This window comes from Pan paniscus, chromosome 19 (genome assembly GCF_029289425.2).
Source record: "Pan paniscus chromosome 19, NHGRI_mPanPan1-v2.0_pri, whole genome shotgun sequence".
Taxonomy (NCBI): Eukaryota; Metazoa; Chordata; class Mammalia; order Primates; family Hominidae; genus Pan; species Pan paniscus.
Window position 1 is genome coordinate 98,874,905 of NC_073268.2, and position 12,816 is coordinate 98,887,720.

Below are 12,816 nucleotides of genomic sequence, written 5' to 3' on the forward strand. Positions count from 1 at the left end.
AGGCGCCCGCCACCACGCCCAGCTAATTTTTCTGTATTTTTAGTAGAGACGGGGTTTCACCGTGTTAGCCAGGATGGTCTGGATCTCCTGACCTTGTGATCTGCCCATCTTGGCCTCCCAAAGTGCTGGATTACAGGCGTGAGCCACTGCACCCGGCCGTATCTTTCCATTTCTATACAATGCTGGGATTAGGCATCTTAGGGCGGATGTGTGGATTCATTCACCCTCGGCCTGGCCTTGAATCACAGCCTCTACTGTGCCAGGTGACATGTGGAGTTTCATTTCCTTTCTGTTCGAGGAATTTGTAGATTTCAGTTATGATTTCCTGTTTAACTCTCCAAATTATTCAGCAGCATATTCTTAAAATCCCCAAGGTCCTGGAGCATTTGCTTTTCTTGTTTTTGGAGACGGAGTCTTGCTCTGTCGCCCAGGCTGGAGTGCAGTGGTGCAATTTCGGCTCACTGCAACCTCCGCCTCCCTAGTTCAAGCGATTCTCCTACCTCAGCCTCCTGAGTAGCTGGAACTACAGGCGCGTGCCGCCACGCCCGGCTTTTATTTATTTATTTATTTATTTATTTTATTTTTGGTAGAGACGGGTTTCACTATGTTAGCCAGGCTTTTTTTTTCTTGAACTCCTGAGCTCAGGCAATCTGCCCGCCTCGGCCTCCCAAAGTGCTGGGATTACAGGCATGAGCCACTGCGCTGGCCGCATTTGCTTTTCTTTGTAACTTGATTCTCTGGGTTCCCTTGCCTTTCATCCTTGCCCACCCACGTGACTGCAGCCTGTGGGGCTTCCTCCTAATGCCCCGAAGATAACTCGTCATCCTTGACCCCGCCACCACCTCGGGTTCTAGTGGAGGATGTGGCCCACCTGCCACCCCCACAGGCACCGGGTCCTCCAGGCCCCCTTGACCCACTTCCAACCCACCTGGGATGTCTGTGCGTTACCAGCCCAGATGCCTCTTGGAGCCTTCCACCTGCACCCCATCTCCTGTCCCAACAGGCTGGGCCCCTCCTCCCGGGCTGGCCAAGCCAGTACCTCCGCAGGGGCTGCAAGTGCAGCACCCTCTGTGGGGGAGCTAGGGGGATCGCTCCTCTGCTCTGCACACTTTTATGAAAAGGCCTCTGACCCTCCCGCTGTCCCGCTCACTCTGCCCGCGCACCCCCGGCCACCTGGGGGCCACCCCCCCAGCCCTCGGCCCGTGGACAGACTCGCAGCCTCCTGGGAGCCGAGCCAACCGGCCCCACAGATTTGTGCATGACTCAGTTGTACCCACTGCTCACTGGCTGGAAGGGTCTCACGGGTCCTTGCAACATGTAATATTCTCTGACTGTTGGGAGCAAGGATCTCTGCAGGTGTCCCTCCTGTCAAGGTGTCAGTGGGGTAGGTTAGGTCTTTTATATACTTGTCAATTTTTTTTTTTTAAGACGGAGTCTCGCTCTGTCGCCCAGGCTGGAGTGCAGTGGCACGATCTCAGCTCACTGCAAGCTCTGCCTCCCGGGTTCATGCCATTCTCCTGCCTCAGCCTCCCCAGCAGCTGGGACTACAGGCACCCGCCACCACGCCCAGCTAATTTTTTGTATTTTTATATACTTGTCAATTTGTATGGGCTTGAGCTATCAGTAATTAAGACAGATAGGTTGGAATGGCCTCTTATGGTGGGGGCTTAGCAGCCTCTTCTTGTGGTTCTAGGAATTTTTAATCATACATTTGGAGGCTTTTTTTTTTAAGAGATGGGGTCTCCTGTGGTTGACCAGGCTGGCTTGCAGTGGCTGTTCACTGGCAGGATCATAGCTCAATGTACCCTGACCTTCTGGGCTCAAGCAATCCTCCAGCCTCAGCCTTCTGAGTAGCTGGCACCACAGGCAGGCACCACAGATAAAAAGTCTAAAATGTTTGCTTCGGTCTTTGTCGTTTTGTTGCTCTTGTTCTTGTCTTGGGCTAACCTAATTCTAATTTATCTATTTTATAATATTCGGAAGTTTTAAAATATGAGGCTAATTTTAAATTCTTACCCAGCGTGTGTTTCTGCTTTTGGTGGAATCCACAACCCAACTTGTTATTTTCCACCTGAAAAGGCTGCGCTCCTCGAACATCCAGTTATGTTGCCCTGAGCCCCCTCACTTGCCAATCTTCTTGGTATTTCTTTTGGGATTTCACTGTCTTTATAGCTTCACTTTATTTTAATTCTATTTATTTATTTATTTGGGGGGGATGGAGTCTCACTATGTTGCCCAGGCTGGAGTGCAATGGCACGATCTCACCTCACTGCAACCTCCACCACCCGGGTTCAAGTGATTCTCCTGCCTCAATCTCCCTAGTAGCTGAGATTAGAGGCGTGCACCTGGCTAATTTTTGTATTTTTAGTAGAGACGGGGTTTTGCCGTGTTGGCCAGGCTGGTCTCTAACTCCTGACCTCATAATCTACCCACCTTGGCCTCCCAAAGTGCTGGGATTACAGGCATCAGCCACCGTGCCCAGCTGTTATAGCTTAATTTTAGAAAGAATGGCATTTTTAGGGCTGGGTGCGATGGCTCATGCCTGTAATCCTAGCACTCTGGGAGGCTGAAGTGAGACAATCTCTTGAGGCCAGGAATTTGAGACCAGCTTGGACAACACAGTGAGACCCATCTTCACAAAAATAAAATAATGAGCCGGGCGTGGTGGCCAGTGCCTGTAGCCCCAGCTACTTGGGAGGCTGAGGTAGGAGGATCTCTTGAGCCTGGGAGGTTGGGGCTGCATTGAACCGAGATCAGGCCACTGCACTGTAGCCTGAGCAACAGAGCGAGACCCTGCCTCAAAGACAGAGAGAGAGAAAGAGAGAAAGAGAAAATACTTTTAATAGTAATCCTTCCTAGCCAATGAGATAGGAATGCTGGGTGGTCATAGGAGAAATGAGAAATATCAAACAGTAATCGTGCAGAAAAGCAAGAAAGCAGCTGTTAGAATGAGCCACAGAAAGCAACTGTTAGAATGAGCCACAAAGGCAGGGATGAGCCTGGACTGATGAGACCCTCGACCCCACAAGCAGGAGAGGCTACGTTGGAGGAGGCTGGCCGGATCCACCGTGGCACTAGGCTTGACCTGTGCCCACCCCAGACCTAATTGCACACTGACTGCCATTCACAATCACGTACACACCAGCGTCACGGCAGATCCAACCATGCCCATATTTAGTATAAAAATATCTGGCACCCCAATTCTAAGAAATCATCACCTTTTTCCTAGAAAATCTAATGATTATTCCACCCTCTAACTAGGAAAGCCCATAAAATAGAAACTCAGGCCTCGTTATGTGTGACTCACTCTCGGAGCACGCCCGTGCCTCTCCTGTGCGCAGGCATTCACTTCACAATAAAAGCTTCTTGCCTTTTGTCTCATTCCTACTCATCCCGAATTCTTCCTCATGATGGTGTCAAGAACCTGGACACCGGCTGGCACTGGGGCTGGCATCTCGCCGGCATCTGCAGACCCTTCTCAGTCCTCCGGCCACAGAGCTGCTGCTTTCCGTCTGACTTAAGCGTCATGGCCGTGCCTGTCCCGGCCAGGAATCCTGTCAATGGCCGTGCCCAGCCCTGCTTGCTCTGCGGAGCCCTGGGCTCAGGGGAGCCTCCAGTGTGCCCCCAGGATGGTGCTCCGTGCAGGAGGAGTGGTCTGACCACATTCTACTCTCTCCCCTTGGCTGCCTGCCCCTTGATTCCTGGAATTCCCAGAGAATCAGGACGCTGTTCCCGGGAAGACTCTAACCACCAGCAAATGCCCAGGTCTGAGGGTGCCTAAGGTCCTGGAGCTGCAGGAGGGATGTGGCCCTGCGGCGTCGGGATGCAGGTCCTGGATCTGAAGCTTCCTGGAGATGCCTCCTCCAGCCTCATGGGGAGAGGAGGGAGGGTTCCCAAAGACACCCAAGAGTGAGGATCTAGTTCTGGGCTGCTGGAGAGGAGATGCCTCTGGGAGACCCCCCAGAGTCCCTGTGCCCCCAAAAGCCCTGCCCCCAACCCCCTCCCCCAGTGCTTCTCTGTGCCCTCTCACCAGTGCCTCCCCCAGTGTCCTCTCCCCCCAGTGCCCTCCCCCCGTGCCCTCCCCTGGTATCCTCTCCCCCCTGTGCCCTCCCCCAGTGCCCTCTACCTTGCCCTCCCCCAAGTTCCCTCCCCTGGTGTCCTCTCCCCCTGTGCCCTCCCCCAAGTTCCCTCCCCTGGTGTCCTCTCCCCCTGTGCCCTCCCCCAGTACCCTCCCCCATGCCCTCCCCCAATGCCCTCTCCCCCAGTGCCCTCCCCCTGTGCCCTCCCCCCAGTGCCTTCTTCCCCTGTGCCCTCCCCCCATGTCCTTCCCCCGCACCCTCTTCCCCTGTGTCCTCCCTCTGTGCCCTCTTCCCCTGTACCCTCCCCCAGTGCCCTCCCCCAGTGCCCTCCCCTGTGTTCTTCCCCAGTGCCCTCTTCCCCATGCCCTCCCCCAGTGCCCTCTTCCCCATGCCCTCCCCCAGTGCCCTCCCCAGCTTCCTCACACCCAGTTCCCCCATGCTGAGAGGCTGTCAGTGATGGAGGTTTGGGGTAGCATTAGACGGCCTCTCCACATCTGGGGCTGCAGCTAAAGCCCCCCACCTCCCAGGAAGGGCGAGGAAGCATTTCTGTAACATCAGAATATGGCAGCAGAACTTCCCTGAGGAGCCGCTGCCCAGAAGAGCTTCCCCCGATGGTCTTTCTAGGATGAGATTGTCCTGCACCTGCCTCCCCATCTCCTCTCTCGGTTAAATCCCTCTCCGAGGGCACAGGAATGATAGTTCTCTTTGTTCAGCGTATCCGAGATAGTGCATTTTCTTTTTCTTTTTTTTTTTTTTTGAGACGGAGTCTGGCTCTGTCACCCAGACTGGAGTGCAGTGGCGCGATCTCGGCTCACTGCAAGCTCCACTTCCTGGGTTCACACCATTCTCTCGCCTCAGCCTCCCGAGTAGCTGGAACTACAGGCACCTGCCACCACGCCCAGCTAATTTTTTGTATTTTTAGTAGAGACGGGGTTTCACCATGTTAGCGAGCATGGTCTCAATCTCCTGACCTTGTGATCCGCCCACCTCGGCTTCCCAAAGTGCTGGGATTACAGGCGTGAGCCACCACGCCCGGCCAAGAAAAATGGATTCTTATTGCACTGATGCAACCAACTGTATCACCATAAGAGTACTCACAAATAGTTTCCAAATTCTAGAGGAACCAGGGAGAGAAACAAACATGCTCCAAATTTTGTTCACAGGAGAGTACCTTGCTCAATTATTAAAGGCTGTGAATAGTTCAAGTTTCTTTGACTCTGAAAAACAAAACAAGGATCAGCAATATTCAAAAAGGTGCTTTCTGAGGGCCGTCCATTTAGTTCACTTTTTTTTTTTTTTTTTTTGAGATGGAGTCTCGCTCTGTCCCCCAGGCTGGAGTGCAGTGGTGTGACCTCAGCTCACTGCAAGCTCCACCTCCTGGGTTCACACCATTCTCCAGCCTCAGCTTCCTCAGCCTGTAGCTGGGACTACAGGCGCCCGTCACCATGCCCGGCTAATTTTTTGTATTTTCAGTACAGATGGGGTTTCACCGTGTTAGCCAGGATGGTCTCGATCTCCTGACCTCATGATCCACCCACCTTGGCCTCCCAAAGTGCTGGGATTAAAGGCGTGAGCCACCACACCCGGCCTAGTTAACTCTTGTTTTGCTTGAGATTCATGAACATTTCAGTTCTTTGTGAGTCCTGTATGTTTTTCCTCTATTCAAAAAAAAAGGGCCAGACATGGTGGCTCACACCTGTAATCCCAGCACTTTGGGAGGCTCAGGTGGGCAGATCACTTGAAATCAAGAGTTTGAGACCAGCCTGGCCAACATGGTAAAACACCATCTCTACTAAAAATACAAAAATTAGCCAGGCGTGGTGGTGCACACCTGTAATTCCAGCTACTTGGGAGGCTGAGGCAGGAGAATCACTTGAACCCAGGAGGCTGCAGTGAGCTGTGACTGAGCCACTGCACTCCAGCCTGGGCAACATGGCGAGACTCTGTCTCAAAAACGTTCCAGGGCCTAATGTTGGGATAGACAGACCAACCCTGGAAACTCAGCAGCAAAATTCCAGAGGTTTCCCCCAGGCAGCAAGTCAGCCACCCAGCCGTTGATCAGATGACCCCAGCCTGCGCTCCAGGTGTACTGGGACCGAAGATAGCCACTGAGGACGGACACACAGACCTTGTACCCAGCACGGCGCTGGCACGCCTCCCACGCCAGCTTCCCCGTGACAAGCCCCTGCCTTCTCCCTAGGAATTTGAAGTGGTTGCTTTGGACGGGAATGCGGCCCCTTGCCCATGACTAGTTTCGGATAATAAAGTCACTTTCTTTCCACCAGGCCTCCCTCTTGATTACTGGACTCTGCAAGTGGTGAGGAACGGAACTTGCGTTCGGTTACAATTTTGGTGGCCCGTGTGGGGAACGTTGTGTGCTCTGGGGGGCCCAAGCCTGCCCATCCGGTTTCTGTTGGACAGGGCGTAGGTTCACCTGTGAGTTCCAGCTGCTCCTGGCTGCTGCGCCTGCGGCTGGAATGGGAGGAGCTGCCCCGTGGCCGCCGAGATGCTTTCGTCCGGGAATCCCGTCCTCTTCCTGCTGCCTTCAACGCTTTGCTGGTGCAAAGGAAGTGACCTTTGGAGAACTTCATAAACTTTGGAACTGGGTGCCTTAGTTGGAGTTCACCCAGGGACCCTCTGCCTCTTTGGGGTGTGGCTAGGGCCCTCCTCTGTTTAGACTTGGCTGTGAGTGACACCAGTTGGGCATTTGATACATTTGAATTCGTTTGTGTTTGTGGCACCCTAGGGCCTCTGCTCAGTGCGGGTTCAGTCGCCCGAGGGGCCGTTTGAAACCGAGCCCCTTAAAGGAGGTTTGTTTGGACGCAGCTGTTGGTTTGTGCGCGTGAGTGTGTGCACCCTGACCTCTCTCTCCTTCCTCCAACATCCTCCTCCCGTCCGCCACCAAAGCCTTATTCCTCTTGGTCAAAAGCACCCTTAGCTCCCTGTGGCTGCGAACAGCTGACCTTGACAGGCGACCTGCGGAGGTGGGAGGGATTCATCCCGCACCGCGCAGGTCTGGGGTGCGGAGGCTCTCCCTGATGGGAGATGATCAAGCGTGAGGGGGTGCTGGCCCCGCACCACGCCGTGGCTGGAGGCTCGCCAGCCTCCCTCCTTCCTTTCTTTTCTCCTCCCTGCTGCAAACCTTTCTCCTCCGCTTTCCTTTCTTTTCTATTTTCCTGTTCAATCCAGGGGCCCAGCCCAAAAAGGGAAAAACAGTTTCCAACATCCCGGCCCCTGATTTTGTCGTCCTCTTAGGGACTCCAGCTGGTTACATGTTACAGCCCATTGTGCATGTTTTGAGCTGACGGGCAAATGACAGCGAGGAAAATTCAGACCTCCAGTGGTGAACCTGCGCTGTGGTTAAGCAGAGTGTCCTAAGGTGCTCTCTGGTCCTCTCTTTTCTTTCCTGCTTTAAACCTGCTGTTACTAAGCTGCTGGTGCGAAGACTCGTTATTTACGGTCTAACTAGAATGTAAACGTTGGAAACTCATTTGAAACTAAAGAGAAAGAGGGTAAAACAATTTTTTTTTGTTTCGTTTTGTCTTGTTTTATAAAACCAAACTGCCACAGAGATTGCTTTACCCAAATTTTGGTTCAAGTTCTCTCCTTGGATGACCTATCGGGCGACAAGGGCTAGCCAGGTGAGCAGGTTCCAGTCTGTCAGAACAGCCACCTGCAACCAGCTGGCTCCTATAGGCCCATGAGTTTGTGACACTTTACCATTGCCATGCCAACACCCAGATGTTACTGCCCCTTTCCATGGCAATGACCCAGAAGTACCACCCCTTTTCTAGGAAATTCTGAATGCCCCACCTCTTAATTTGCATGTAGTTAAAAGTGGATATGAATGTGATGGCTGCCCTGCCCTGAGCTGCTGCTGTCCGCACACTGCCTCCGGGGCAGCCCTGCTCTGTATCATGGAGCTGTGACATGCCACCGCCTTAGTGAAGCTGCTTTCAAGGGAGAAGAAAAGGAAAAATTAGTTGGGCAGACAGCTAAAGCTGGTCTTTGGTAAAATTCCTTTTTTTTTTTTTTTTTTTTGAGACGGAGTCTCACTCTGTCACCCAGGCTGGAGTGTAGTGGCGTGATCTCAGCTCATTGTAACCTCCACCTCCTAGGTTCAAGCGATTCTCCTGCCTCAGCCTCTTGAGTAGCTGGGATTACAGGCACCCACCACCATGCCCAGCTAAATTTTGTATTTTTAGTGGAGACAGCGGGGGGGGGGGGGGGGGTCTTGCCATGTTGGCCAGGCTGGTCTCGAACTCCTGACCTTAGGTGATCCTCCCGCCCTGGCCTCCGACAGTGCTGAGATTACAGGCGTGAGCCATGGCACCTGGCCTTAAATTGTTTTTAACCACAGCTAATACGGCACACCTTTCAGAGACGGAGCACTCCACATCACAGGTGGCGAGAGTCTCGATTCTTCCTCAGCCCCAGGTGGCTCTTCCTTTATCGTGCTCCTGTGGATCCTTCAGACTATGTAGCTAAAAGCAAAGAAAAACACGTATTCTATCTGCCCCTCCCCTTTGACATAGAAGGAGGCACGACCATCACGGTGTCCTGAGCTCAGCCTGGCCCACACCAGGCCCTCCTGGAGACCCTCCTGGTGGGTGTGGGGTGGCCTCCCAGGCATGGCTGCTGTGTTGGGTGGGGGGTGACTAAGTCAACAGCCCCGTGTGTGCGTGCGTAGGCTGATTCTGGCCTTCGGCAGTCACAGTCCCACAGACACCATGGTGCCTGTGTCGGCTCCGTGCCTGTGTCAGCGCACGGTGCCTGTGTCAGCTCCGTGCCTGTGTCAGCTCACGGTGCCTGTGTCGGCTCCGTGCCTGTGTCAGCTCACGGTGCCTGTGTCAGCTCCATGCCTGTGTTGGCTCCGTGCCTGTGTCAGCTCACGGTGCCTGTATCAGCTCCATGCCTGTGTCAGTTCCGTGCCTGTGTCAGCTCATGGCGCCTGTGTCGGCTCCGTGCCTCCAGCGGTGTTTGTCTTTAGGGGAAATACCCACTCCGCCCTGGGCTGCCACATCTCACAATGGGGAAGTGGGGAAGGGGGGTTTGCAGGGGTGGTTGCAGGGTGAGGGTGTGTCTGGCTGCACAGATTTACACGCCCGTGGGCTGGGTGGGAGTGCGGTAGGCCAGGTCTCACTAACGTGGGCCTCCATGACCAGTTTCAGTACTGATGGAGTTAAAAGCCAGTGCCCTTATACAAAGGCTGGAATGTAACAAAAGCATACCAAGAGTTTTGCCTAGCCCTTTCCTGGGCCTTAAAGCATGAAAAAATAACAAAGGAATTCTTAATAGGACCCATTTAGGATAAAACAAATTTTATCACGGGTCTGAAGGAACTCCTCAGGCCTCCACAAACAAGCTTATTGGGGGCCCGAAGGAACTTCTCCAACCTCCATGACTTAGCAGGAGACAGGATAAGGGTAATGACCCAGCACCTGGACCCATCTAGATTAAACTTACTGAGGCTCCAGAGGAAGGTCTTCAGGACTCAGACCTCAGTTACAGATTAGAAGTTAGTCACTTGGTCTTCAGATGAATGCACACTTACAGGTAGACGTAGCATGTGGAAGGTAGATAAGCTCTGGAGGACTTTGTAATTTTGAGTTGGTCTGGAGATGATGTCCAGGCCTTCTCCCTGGAACCGGTTGGGGAAATAAACACGTGCTTCCTCCCCAGTTCAGCTGCGTCTCGTTATGGGGCCCGACCCTCAGTTTGGTCCGGGAACGGGGGCTGCCTCTCGTCCGAGGACCTGCTGCTGCTCCTGGTCGTGGCTGCAGCTCTGTCCGCCTTTCTGTCCGGCTTTCCATCCGGGCTGCCAGCTCGCCGCTGTCCCCACATCTGGCTTCCGTGTTCCCGGCTGTCACGCAGGGTCACGTCGTCCCCAAAGTTCTGGCAACACGAGTGAAGTCTCGTTGGTGTGACATCAAACAGCTACGAAGGCCGTTTCTGTGACCTGGAGGCCACACGCCGAGTCTCCGGGACGAAGCCTCGCTTGGCAGAGCCGCCGGGGCCTGGTCTCTGTGTTCTGTGCCGCAGATGCCACATGACTGTTTCCCACTCCCTGTGTTTACGTGGGACCCAAAGATAACTGTTTTCCCGAAATTAATATAATTCCTAAGATAATTTTTCATGAAATTGGAAAAACTGGTTCTAAAATTCATACGAAGGCCGGTGCGGTGGCTCCCGCCTGTAAATCCCAGCACTGTGGGAGGCCGAGGCGGGCGGATCACGAGGTCAGGAGATCAAGACCATCCTGGCTAACACGGTGAAACCCCGTCTCCACTAAAAAAATACAAAAAATTAGCCAGGCACAGTGGCGGGCGCCTGTAGTCCCAGCTACTCAGGTAACTGAGGCAGGAGACTGGCATGAACCCGGGAGGCGGAGCTTGCAGTGAGCCGAGATCGCGCCACTGCACTCCAGCCTGGGCGACAGAGCAAGACTCTGTCTCAAGAAAAAAATAAAAATAAAAAATAAAATTCATACGAAAGAGCAAAGAGGGCCGGGCGTGGCAGCTCACACCTGTAACCCCAGCACTTTGTGTCACGTGCGTCCATGTGAAGAGACACCAACAGGCTTTGTGTGAGCAACAAGGCTGTTTATTCACTTGGGTGCAAGTGGGCTGAGTCCGAAAAGAGTCAGCAAAGAGAGGTAGGGGTGGGGCCGTTTTATAGGACTGGGGTAAACAGTGGAAAGTTACAGTGAAAGGTGGTTACCTATTGTCAGCAGAGGAGGGGGTCACAAGGTACATGGTGGGGAGATCATAAGACTCATTGTCCGGAAGAAGAATGTCACGAGGTCAATCGATCAGGTGGGACAGGGCAGGAACAGGTCATCATGGAATGTCGTAAGGTTGGTCAATCAGTTAAGACAGGAGCTGGCTGTTTCATTCTTTTGTAGATTTGGGTTGCCCCAGACTTCTTGGCTCTTGCAGGCCATCTGGACATACATGTGCAGGTCACAGGGGTTACAATGGCTGAGCTTCGGCTCAGAGGCCTGACACACCTGACACAAGGGAGCGTGTGTCTGAGGGCGCAGCAGCCAAGGAGGGGCTGCCCCTCCCCAGGAGGGCTCCGAGGGGGAAGTCAGGAAGCTGTTTCTTGCACACGCGAGTGTGAAGCTGCAAACTGCTCAGCGGCAGGTTTGGGTTTAAAAACTCAGAACTTAAAAAAATTAGCTAGCTGCCACAGTGGGGTGGGAAGAACCACTCTGCTTTTAAATACAAGAGATGGCACAAGATTTCGGGATAGTGCCCATGTGGGCGACCCCGACCCAGTCCCCGCCCTGCTTGTGCCAAGGATCCTCAGGCACCCAGGGCTTCCTGTTTATACAGCAGAACGCCCTCTCTCTGGAGACAGAGACAGAAGGGTCCCAGCCTGAACACCCCCCTCTGGAGACAGAGAGACTGAGGGGGTCCCAGCCTGAACGCCCCCTCTCTGGAGACAGAGAGACTGAGGGGTCCCAGCCTGAACGCCCCCCTCTGGAGACAGAGAGACTGAGGGAGTCCCAGCCTGAACGCCCCCTCTCTGGAGACAGAGAGACTGAGGGGGTCCCAGCCTGAACGCCCCCTCTCTGGAGACAGAGAGACTGAGGGGTCCCAGCCTGAACGCCCCCCTCTGGAGACAGAGAGGCTGAGGGGGTCCCAGCCTGAACGCCCCCTCTCTGGAGACAGAGAGGCTGAGGGGGTCCCAGCCTGAACGCCCCCTCTCTGGAGACAGAGACTGAGGGGTCTCAGCCTGAACGCCCCCTCTCTGGAGACAGAGACTGAGGGGTCTCAGCCTGAATGCCCTCTCTCCGGGCTCTTCCACCAGAGCTAAGACCTTCTGATTTTCTTGTCTTGTCTTTTGAGACAGGGTTTTGCTCTTGTCACCCAGGCTGGAGTGCAATGGTGCGTTCTTGGCTCACTGCAACCTCTGCCTCCCAGGCTCAAGTGATTCTCCTGACTCAGCCTCCTGAGTAGCTGGGATTACAGGTGCCTGCCACCACGCCCGCCTAATTTTTGTATTTTAGTAGGGACGAGGTTTCACCGTGTTGGCCAGGCTGGTCTTGAACTCTTGACCTCAGGTGATCCCCACACCTCGGCCTCCCAAAGTTCTGGGATTACAGGCGTGAGCCACTGCACCCAGCCAATGCCTTCTGGTTTTTCTGATTTTTCTGATCTCTCATTTTCCTTTCTAGAAGGGAGGCCTCTTGTCATCCTATCTCTACCCGCAGAAAATAGGATTTGAGTTTCTATTTGAGTGCTGGGACCAGCGTTGGAGGGAGGGAAGACATCAGAGCCAGAGCCCCTCCAAGACTGCCCCCCAGGGCCTGGGGCTGCAGGGGGCTGGCCCTGCTGGGAAGGAGAGGCTGCCAGGCGGGGTCCTGGGCCAAGGTCCCAGCATAAACACCCACGAAACCCCCTGGGCTGGCCGGCTGCCACCCTGCCCTGCTCCTCACCTCATAGCTTTCCACGAGACCCTCTGGGCTGGCCAGCTGCCACCCTGCCCTGCTCCTCACCTGGGCTGGCCGGCTGCCACCCTGCCCTGCTCCTCACCTCATAGCTTTCCACGAGACCCCCTGGGCTGGCCGGCTGCCACCCTGCCCTGCTCCTCACCTCATAGCTTTCCACGAGACCCCCTGGGCTGGCCGGCTGCCACCCTGCCCTGCTCCTCGCCTCATAGCTTTCCACGAGATCCCCTGGGCTGGCTGGCTGCCACCCTGCCCTGCTCCTCACCTCATAGCTTTCCACGA